This window comes from Motacilla alba, chromosome 4 (assembly GCF_015832195.1).
Source record: "Motacilla alba alba isolate MOTALB_02 chromosome 4, Motacilla_alba_V1.0_pri, whole genome shotgun sequence".
NCBI classification, from domain to species: domain Eukaryota; kingdom Metazoa; phylum Chordata; class Aves; order Passeriformes; family Motacillidae; genus Motacilla; species Motacilla alba.
In genome coordinates this window covers 52262426-52271372 of record NC_052019.1, presented here as the reverse complement: position 1 = coordinate 52271372, position 8947 = coordinate 52262426, and the positions used below count along the sequence as shown (strand labels likewise).

General features: G+C 38.1%; 1 protein-coding gene across 5 annotated transcripts in view; it reads left to right on the top strand.

Annotated features, from left to right (window-relative positions):
- The window catches only part of CCSER1 (coiled-coil serine rich protein 1), a 615878-nt gene that overhangs the window by 446584 nt on the left and 160347 nt on the right, over positions 1-8947 (top strand). The gene's annotated exons all lie outside the window — the stretch shown is intronic.

The following is an 8947-nucleotide window of genomic DNA, read 5'->3' as shown; positions in this document are numbered from 1 at the left end:
TCATTTATATGCATTATATGTAGTTAGTGTCTCTCCTTTGTCTTCATCTACAAGGATAATGAAATAGGTCTGTTGATTTCACATTCTTCAGTTTTTATTGAAATTTTGGACTTGTCTATAGCTGAAGATTTATTTCTAATATGTAGAACTGCTTCCTTCTGAATTTTATGAACACATCTTGCCAGTATCTAAGAGAGGGCAATCTTCATGACACTGATATTAAGCAATTTTTTAAAAAATCAACTTTGGAAACAAAGTTGCAATGAGATTTTCTTGAGAAAGTAGTTATGGAATGATCAAATCATTTTATAGTGGAAAAACAAACTCAAATTTAAATTTTCTGGAGCCTGAGCATATTATGAAGCTTGAATAATGTATGTGTTGAAAGTAATGTCAGATGAGAGGTGATATATAGGAAAGAAGTATTGTAACTGCATTACTCACACTGCAGACATGGTCCCTATGGCTTTGGGCTGGTTTTATTTATTTGTTTATTCTCTGCATATGTTTTGTGGAAGAACCCTCCCGTAACATGGCATTTGAGAGCCAAATGTTTGCAAAAGATAGAATTTTTCATCTGACGCACTGGGAGATGACCAGTGGCTGAATGCTGCTCGCGATCCCACTGTCCCTGTCACCGACAGTGATGTTAAACAGGGCTGGTCCCAACACCCACCCCTGAGGTCACCACTTGTCACTGAGCTCCACCTGGACACTGAGCCACTGACCACAACTCTTTAGGTGCAACCATCCAGGCAATTCCTTATCCAGCAAGTGGTCCATGCATCAGATTCGTATTTCTTCAGTTTAAAGATGAAGACATCATGTGGGACAGTGTCAAACACTTTACACAATTCCAAGCAGAGGATTTCAGTTGCTCTTCTCTCACCCACCACCACTGTAACTCCATTGTAGAAGGCCAGGAAATTTGTCATGTGTGATTTTCTTGTAGTGAAGCCCCGGTGGCTGTCAAAAATCACATCCTTACTTTCTACGTGTCTTACCAAAGTTTCCAGGGGAATCTGCTCCCTGATCTTGGTGGGCACTCAGGTGAGAGTGACCAGCCCATAGGTACCTGGGTCTTGCTTTTTTTTCCTTTTTGAAAATGGGGGTTATCTTTTCCCTTTTCCAGTCAGTGGGAACTTAGAGACTGCCATGACATTTCAAATATGATGAATAGTGCCTTAGACCTATGTTCTGCTGATATCTGCTGACATTCTGAAACTGTTTTGTTGTTATTGGTTTGTTTGTTTGTGGGTTTTTTGTTTGGTTTTTTTGTTGGTTTGTTTTTGGGTATTGTTGGGGTTTCTTTGCTTTTTTATTTTTATTTTTTTTTTGGGTTTTTCTTATTACAGTCCTGTGTGGTAAGAAACTTTTCCTCTTTTCTTATTCTGCCTGAAGGCTTAGGAAAGCTTTATTGTGGGTTGTTGAAGATGTAACTGATATGAATTCAGGATTAAGGAAGTAATTTTCTTCAATCTCTATGTGCAATGTGCTGGGAGTCCTGAAATGAATATTTGCTTTGGAGCCCTGAGTGTCTATGTCAGGATTGTGTTGCTGCAGCTCTTTCAAGATAGAAGCCAACTATTCAGGTATTTTGTAGGTGATTTCTGATGTGGGATTTGCTTGAGCTTTCCAAGTATGTCCCAGTTGTGGCCCCAGATGTTTCCTTCCAATGCCCTGGAAAGCAATTTGTTCAGCCCAGTGAACAGCACAGTCTAAAAATTATAAAACTAGTTGTGGCCACATCAGCTTTACTTCTAAATGGGCAAGTTTGCAACAGGTAGCATCCAAGACAGCATGATTTTCTCTTTTTTTTTTTTTTTTTTTTTTTTTTTTTTTTTATATTATTTCACATTTCAGTGTCTTCCCAATCACCTAAATTCATCCCTCATCTGCACCATAATTTCTGTCTCTGTTCCTGGAGAAACCCAAACTGTACTAGCCAGAATGAGCTACACTTGCAAATATTTCTCTTACATATTTTCCTGTTATTTCTTAGAACGCTGTCAGTATTCTCTGTGATACACCTTATCTCTCCTTGCTGCTTCTGGTGGTTATCTTTCACCAGAGATACCATCTCAAGAGAATTGGGAAAATAGCAAGTATTTTCAGTAAGAATTTACAACCCCACCCCCTTTTTTTCTTCTTACCCCAGAATCCAGTTGGCTTCAAAGTACATTAATTAGTTCAGAGAGATGACTTCATGCTGTCATCCTACCGTGGGGTAGGATTATCCCACTGGGAGACCTGGTGAGTTTTGCAGTGTGGCAGGTTTGTCACTGTATCGTAGTGTGAGCTCAACCCCAAGCCTGAGTTTTGGCAGGGGTCATTGTCCTTCACTAGAACTGAGCAAGTTCAAACTGAGGGGAGTTTTTCAGCCTGTGGAAGGTCCAGGCCTTGGTGCTGTTGAAAGCAGTTTCCAAGGGAAAGCAAACCAAGCAGCTAGGCTTGCATTTTCGGCCATGGAATGCAAGCTATCCATACCTGCATCCATACCTTTTATTTCTTAATTTAAATGGAAGACTGTGGTTATAACATTTTTGTTAGCTGTGCAATAGCTGGCTTCTGTGTAAGGTAGTTTGTGTGTAGTGATAGAAACACACCTTCAAAAATGTCCTGGTGCTGGAAAAAAATTCTTTATACTTCAATTCCAGTTCTCTTCTGAAAAAGAAGCATGCTTTCCCCAATAATTGTTTTTGTCACCATTCAGTGTTGTTTTTTGTTTTTTTTTTTCAGAAGGAAATTAGTAAATACCTTGAAATAAGTAAGTTTGGAACCCACTGAGGAATCAAAATTGCCTGATACAAGGGTGAGACATGTAATCATGCCGCGGTAAAATATTCAGAAATAATGGAATAAATGTATGGGGAAAAAACTGATCTGTTATTAATTACATTTTTCACAGACATTTCCGTAATATGATGCAATCAGCACTAATTTTGAGTAGGTATTACCAATTTGTTATAAATGTTATATGCATAAATATATTGGTACAGTTTCAAAAGCAAAACTGCAGAAAAATCCTAATTGTGGTGAAGCTTTACAGTTATGTCTTTATGTAAGATAGATTTCAGCTACATTCTTAAAAAATCAGGACCAATTTAGGGTAATACCTCTTTTTAAGGGAAATTAAGAATGCATATTTATACCTTGTTTATTTATTCCAGATAAACTTCAATACTTCCTTTCTGTATTCTCATGGAAATAAATAAACATGATACACATAGAATAATAATCTCCTGCTTTCAGACTATCCGTAGAGGAATGTAAATTTAAAATAAATTCACCAAATTCATGTGCTAGATAAATTCAGTAGGATGTCAAAGAGCAAATTCTCAAAATACTGGTGAAAATAAGAACTTAGTGACAGAGTGGATTAATTTTTGTACAAGGGACAAAGCCCTGACTGACAAAAAAGAAAAACTAACATTTCCTTATTCTCTCTCTCCATCCTTCGCCCCACAGGTCTGTGTGTCTCATATGTGCTTACATTCATAGGAGTAGAGGGACTGTGTAGTCTGGGATAAGTTTCTTGTTTCATCTAGGCCATGGATTAAAAGAAAGATGAAGTTCATAGCAGAGATTCCTTGGAAAGCACAGATTCCACATGTGATAGTGTAACTGTCTCATGGTGCATGACCAGCTGATGTTGTCATAGATGTTCCTGCATGTTGCTTGTGCAGAAGTACACACAAGACACAGACACACACACAGACACACAGAGAGTTGCATACCCTGCCACATTTTCTGAATGCAGAGTGTGCAGCAGCCCCAAGGGCAGCCCCAGGGAGTGCATCATTTAACCAAACAGCCTTGGGCTTGACCTCAGTGGCTGGGGCCATGTCAGGCAGCCTCAGGGAGAGGCATAAGTGCAGAAAGAGAAGCGGAGGTGAGCAGGGTCATCAAACTGTGGCTCCCTGTCAGCAGCAGGGCTGAAGACAGGAGTTGCAGGTGGCTCCAGGGAAAGTCACATCTACGATCTCCCTGTAGTGATATCAGAGCATATGAAGTGAGGCAGGGAGCTGCTTTTTCTTATCTATGCATCTTTGGATTTTTATTCCTGACAATTGTACAGGATCTGCTGTGGTAAACATGCATTGTCAATTACTAGGCACTGCTTTGGGACTGCAAGGGGTCATCTCAGTACCGTGTCACATTTTAGGGCTTATCTACACAGCAGTGCCTGAGTACACAGGCACTCAAATGGGCTTGGGTAGCCTGTGTGGGACTTATGATACTGCTGAGGTACCTGTGCTATTTATTTCAAACTAGCTTGAGTGGAAATGAGCTTTCATTAAAGCACTGCGTGCTGAGGGGTTTATATTGTTAGCTTGGCAATGAAACTGCTTTCTTTCTTTCCTCCCTCAGAAAAACCCTAACAACTAACCATCGATTGACAATAGAGTTCCTGATTCAAGCTCCCAGAAAAAGCTGCCTTTATAAGTGAAATATGTGGACCTCTAAGAGAACAGTGTTTACAAAAGCACAGAGATTATTTAACAAGGAGTAGAGTTTTTATGTGTAATCTTGGGCACTGTGCTTTTCATACCTGGGAAACAGCATGAGTGGAATCTATTTAACTATGTAGAAATCACTGCAAACCAGAAGCTTTTACCCTTACATGTTTGGTGTAGTATCTCTTTGCATTTAAATTCTTTCAGATGTCATTATGTTTGCTCAGTATATATTGAGCAGAACAGTGATTGGGTCAATGGTTTCATACATGCTAGTGCTTCTATGTATATGTTATGGAGTGAAGTATATTCTCATGTTACTTTAATCAAAGCAGAGAGCAAGTTATGTTACTTTATTTCCTGTCCGTGTGGTGTTTAATTATTAGTAGGACTATGAAAGTTTACTGTCTTCATAGAATGAGTGTAAAACCATTGGTGGGAAAAAAATATTTCAACTTGGCCAGGAATCTTATATCTACAGTATATATTTTTTCTTTATTCTCTGCATTTTCTAACACCACTGTCTTTAGATTTTTAGGTTAAATTATGTTGGACTAAGGTTTTATTCTGGCTCATGTTATCCTTTATGAGGAGCATTGTGCAGTAGGTTCCTTAGCAGGCCAAGGATCGCTTGCAGTGTATTTGAAGTACTGGTCTGTTGCAGCAAGGCAAGAGGAGAAAACACCTCAAGTATTCTTTCCTTAGTTCCTACCCTCCCTTTTTTCTTTCTTCCCTGCTGCTAATCCTTTGAGCTTTGACACCTGAGCTCAGAACTGAGAAGTATAGTTGTTGACCAAGTGTGGAAGAAAACAAGTCCCAATCCATTTGTTCATACAAAGTCTAATTTATATGAGGAAAAGTTGTTTTGAATTGACAGTTTTCATTTACCTTTTATTCCTAGTGCCATTGAGAGCCTCTGTGTTCTGTGATAAAGCTGGCTAAGAGACTTGAAGCATTTGCCATGTTGTCAGCAAGCATTTGGAAACACATTTGTAACTGCGTTGGCCCTGGCAGACGAATGCATTGAGTCTAACTTCTGCTCAAGTGCTGAACTAAACCATTACTTAACAGGCAGCTCTTGGAGGGATTGGAAAGGTGTGCTGATGGACTGCTACAAAAGCAAATACCCTCTGACAAGGTCCCAGTGGTGGCTCACAGAAGTGTTATGAGACTGCTTGACGTGCAGCTAAGAACTGCAGCCCTGCATCACATAATTGAGCACATCTGTGATTCATCTTTCCAAGTAGATCTAAAAACTTAGAACTACTAGTTGGAAACCTAATTGTGAATTACTGACCAAGAATTAGTGAATCATTCATATGTTGAAATACTATATCACTCATATGACATCCTCCCACCATGTTTGTTCAAATTGGAGGGAAGGGAGGAATTAAAAGGGATTTTGAGTTAAGACAGCAGCAAATAACAAAGTCTTGCATTAAAAGTTATTAAAACAATGAACAAGGATTCAAATTAACTATCTAATTAGTTCTTGGATTTCACTGCTGGGTACTATACAGAAAATCTAAGGTGTAGTTAGAATATTAGATTGCCAGCTTAATTGTGCAGTATAATTTTGAAGCAGTATATAATGAGAATTCAAGCCAACAATTAATTCAGTAGTTCAGCTGGTAGAATTCTTGGGTCGCAGCCAGCTTTGCTTGTAACCTCAGTTACATCCTTTCTTTCCATTCCCACCTTTCTCCTGAGAACAGTCAGCTTGCTTTTCTACGAGTTATTTTAAAAGGAAATTATTGTGAAATATTGTAAGTTAGATAACTTGAAAATCCAATGCCATTCACGAACAAAGATTGAGTATTTCATGAGACAAGAATAAAGGAAGTGCAATATGTTAATAAATTATTTAGATAAAGTAAAACACTTCAATCGAAATGGTATGCTCTGCTAAGAAAGGATGTTTTTCTGAGTTATATTTAACAACTACATAAAGCTGTACTGAAAAAGCCTTTTGAAGCCTTCTTTATTCTCTTTATGTCATGACTGTAGAATCCTTTGCTGTTTTTCAGACTGAAGTATTGATCCTGAAGTGTGTGCATGTAAACAAAAAATGTAATAAGTACTCTGCATATTCTACAGTGCTCATAAATTTGCTTCTGTTGGTTTCCAAATGACTGGCAGGCAGCAACCTTATCTCCTGATACCCTTCTAATGTATTTTAGACCTGTGTTCTTTGAGGAGGAATGGTAGAAGACATTTATATGTAAAATGTACATAAAATTAATCACATATTCGGGAATTACTTCTAATTCAAGTCTCATTTACTTTTGTATAAAGATGAACAGAATTGCCAAGTCTACAAACTGTTTTCTTATTTGAGAAACACTGAAGGGTACTTCACTTTGCTGTAATTACTTAAGAGAATAAGCCAGTGCTGAGGCAATTTAAATTATCAATTTATATTGCATACAACTTTAAATCCAAGTGACTGCCTCTGAGAGCTAGAATTTAGGAATGGTAGTAGAATTATGATTTAGGATTTTTCAGTTCTTTTTAGGACTCTCTATATGGAATTTTAAGTCTTCGTTCCATTTATAAACCTTGTGGTTTTCCCAGTCCCAAAATACATATTTTCATTACTTTATTGGATGGCCTAGTTAAGGAGGCAAATGCATGTTCAAAGAAGAAGTTGAGGAGAAACTGTCACTTTAAACAAAGAAGCTCATTTACTAACTCATCCTTTCCAATTTTTGGTAGTACTTTCAATAAACATGCTTTATGTTATAGGAGTCACAGTGCTGAAGTGCCTTTTTAGAAATCAGAGCACTGTGCTGCGTGTCATTAAGACATGCTGTAATATTTTCTGTTACCTTTAAAACTGCCTTGTGCTAATGCAATTTGTCCTGAAGAAATGAGTTCAGGCAGTCCCGTTACAGTTTAGTATTGCATATTAGCAAAATAGTTGGATAGGTGGCTTTGTAAATAAGTAAGACAGACACCATAAACAGCAAGCAGTGAAAGATATTTACAAAAAATCAAAACGGGAAATTGCTTTAAAAATATGGAATCACCTGGGAATTCACCAGGTGTAAACAGGCTTGGGACAGGAGAAGAAGTAAATTTTAACACTAATGGAAAAGCTGCCAGGATGCAAATTCTCCAGCCTTCTTCCACATTTAATTGGTTAGTCCTGAGGTATTCTACAAGCTGCCTACATACTTTGTCTAAAATTAGTTTACTTCCCCACCTTGTTCTTTGTTTACCTATGGAAGAGACAGGAAGGGGAAAAAATGTGGAGCAGTAGCTTCCCACTGCAGATGTCAAAGGTACACCAAACTGCCCTGTTCTAGGACAGACCAAAAACCTCATGGGTATGTTGCCTTCTGACAGTGAAAAAAAACCAAAACAACCAAACAAACCCAAATGAATGTAATTAAAAGATAATAGAATGCAAGTGTGTGTTTCTCTTAGTATTATCCAGCAATGACAGATGAATTCTGAGACAAAGCTGAGATACTTATTTTTGAAGCAGTTGCAAACTATTTTCAGCAGGAAGGTTCACATCCTATTAACATTGTCACTACCCAAACAAATGTTAAGCTTTTAAAGCTTAGATTTCCGCTCTCCCAGAAGATAGTTCAACCTGTCACTTGGATTGAATCCAAAAGTCTTTGCTGCTGGCATTATCACGGTGACACCCAAAATTTTTCAGTGCTATGCAAACAAACACACACACTTGGCTTCTCCAGAAGGCTTGCGGTGTCACAAGTGGTAAAATCTCACTTTTGAAAGCCGTAGGAGAGTTGATTTACTTTGTGTGGCTGCCATTGCATTGTTGCTAATACTGCAGTGTCCTGAAGAGCTAGTTCAAGATTTGTCCTATAAAACATGCTATTCACTGATGTAGAAGTATTTTTGTTGGCTATACCAGAGTAGCTGGTCTCAGATATTGCTCCACACCCTCAGAATTTGGGCTCAAAAATTAAGGTATTTTCCTAGATTTAGTAGCAATTCCTTATCGTTCATAAAATCTGCTAACAAATTGTACTATAAATGGCAAATTATGCAGGCTGCATACATTAATAGTTCTTCTTTTAAGATTTGAGTTCAGTTTTGGAAACTAAGGTCTTGGCTGTTGTCTCTTTCACTGTAACTTGTGAAATACAGCTTTATTATTCTAAGCAGGTCTTTCTTCTCTGGTTTTGTTTTGGGTTTTTTTTTTCCCTAATAATAATTAAAATTTCCAGCAGTCATGAAATACGTAGTAATGCAGCATTTTGATTGTAGATCCAGGTACTGTGGTTGCTCTTTTGTGCCTCTTCCTTGAAGGAATTTATTATTTGGACAACAAGGGGTGTGAGCTGCTGATCGTGCTGTTGCACTTGCAGCTTTTGAGGGGCTCTTCCCTTCAAGGAGACTCTGTTCCCAGTGATGTGCTTCATAACCTGCTATTGATTAAGCAATCTAAATCCCATTTCAGTCCACACAGATGTGCTGCAGAAAATAAAAGGAAAAGCCAGCATTTCAAGTAA